Below are 2,061 nucleotides of genomic sequence, written 5' to 3' on the forward strand. Positions count from 1 at the left end.
AGTATAGAATGGAAGAAGTAGTAAGGAATGTCTGAAGTCCTGGTTACAATACAATAAATCATCTTCTGTACTGAATATTCTAATTGTCACTAACCAATCTAATACAAGATACAAATCCTATAGCATTTACATACAGCCTATAAGAGTTCTTATATTACCATAGAGTGTTACATCTTAACTTCTAAAAACTACTCTTTGGACCCCTTCTGCTGAGCTAGTAGGGTCTGCTCTGACCCTTGGACCTGCTTGCAAGCAGAGGGTATTGTTCAATCAAGAGGGGATTACCTTCAGTCGGCCATACCATTGTTTTCCAGTTGTTCAGTAACTAAGACTTGGTATTTCAAAAGTGGCTTTCATTTCGATGTTGCCTGTAGTTTTCATATTCCCAAAATCTTTTGTCAGGCAATCATATTTATAAGGCTTTCCTATTTCATCTTCCCCAACAAGTATTTATGAATGAGAGTGCACAAGCAGCTCCTTACAGGAATGATTTATTATTTATCTCCAGATAAACATTCTAGTTATTCTACTGGAAGTTAAGGTTAACAGAAGAATCATAGAATGATTTGAGTTAGAATGGACCTTTAAAGATCATCTAATCCAACCCCCCTGCAATGAGCAGGTGTTACATCCCTCTGATTGTTTTTGTGGCCCTTCTCTGGACCTGCTCCAACAGGTCCATGTCTTTCCTGAACTGAGGAGTCCAGAGCTGGATGCAGTACTCCAGGTGGGAAGAGAGAATAAAGGGAAAGAATCACCTCCCTCGACCTGCTGGTCACACTTCTTTTGATGCAGCCCAGTTGGCTTTCTGGGCTGTGAGTGCAAGCTGCCAGTTCATGTCCAGCTTTTCATCCACCAATACCCCCAAGTCCTAATTTGCAGGGCTGCTCTCAATCGCTTCATCCCCCAGTCTGTACTGATACCAAAGATTGCACCAACCCAGGTGCAGTACCTTGCACTTGTGTCGTGGTTTAACGCCAGCTGGCAACTAAGCACCACACAGCTGCTTGCTCACTCCCCCATGGTGGGATGGGGAAGAGAATCAGAAGGGTAAAAGATAGAAAACTCATGGGTTTGCGATAAAGGCAGTTTAATAGGGAAAGCAAAAGCTGTGTGTGCAAGAAAAGCAAAACAAGGAATTCATTCACCACTTCCCATCAGCAGGCAGGTGTTCATCCATCTCCAAGAAAGCAGGGCTCTGTCATGCATAATGGTGACTTGGGAAGACAAATACCATAACTGAACATTTCCCCTTCCTCCTTCTTCCCCCACCTTTATATGCCAAGCATGATGCCATATGGTATGGAATATCCATTTGGTCAGTTAGGATCAACTGTCCCAGTTGTGTCTCCTCCCAACTCCTTGTGCACCCCCAGCCTACTCACTGGTACGGCTGTACAAGGAGCAGAAAAGGCCTTGACACTGTGTAAGCCCTGCTCAGCAGTAACAGAAACACCTCTATATTTTCAACCCTGTTTTCAGTACAAATTTAAAACACAGCTTCATAATAGCTACTGTGAAGAAAATTAACTCTACTCCAGCCAAAACCAGCACAACTTGGCCTTGCTGAATGTTGAGGAATACACGTAGTACAGGCAGCTCCATGTGCAAGCTGCAAATTGCGTCCTGGGTGGGAGGAAATGGCTGGAGTCCTAAGCAATGAGCCATGGACTGGTGCTGACCCTTTTGCAAGCAGGGCAAACAGACCTCCTGTGGCCAGCCAGGTGGCCAGTCATCCAGAGACTGCAGGAGCCAATGAACAATGAGAAGATCCCAGCCTAAATATCACTATTGGATTGTGTGCACAGACTGTAAGGGTATAAAAGCCCAGTGATTCCTTTGGTTGGGGTTCCTCCCTGGAGGAATGCATTGTACCACAATGTCTTGGGGTGACCTTATGATGTGTATCCCATATTGCTGCTTATGCCCAGAAATTAATTTTTGTGCTTTTCTGTGCCTCTAAACTGAGCCTGAGAGGGGGAAGGAAAAACTGAGCAAAACTTTTTCAAAGCAGTTTGCGGCTTGTTCAAGGTCAAGTAGAGATAGTGACTTTTCCCCCCC

The 2,061-nt window shown here is 44.4% G+C and overlaps 1 protein-coding gene across 1 annotated transcript in view; it reads right to left on the bottom strand.

The window, feature by feature from the left end:
- Positions 1-2,061, bottom strand: part of LOC103618300 (secretory carrier-associated membrane protein 1) — a 95,567-nt gene that overhangs the window by 32,774 nt on the left and 60,732 nt on the right. The window lies entirely within an intron of this gene.

The sequence above is a fragment of the Corvus brachyrhynchos genome, unplaced genomic scaffold (genome assembly GCF_000691975.1).
Source record: "Corvus brachyrhynchos isolate BGI_N302 unplaced genomic scaffold, ASM69197v1 scaffold81, whole genome shotgun sequence".
Classification (NCBI taxonomy): Eukaryota; Metazoa; Chordata; class Aves; order Passeriformes; family Corvidae; genus Corvus; species Corvus brachyrhynchos.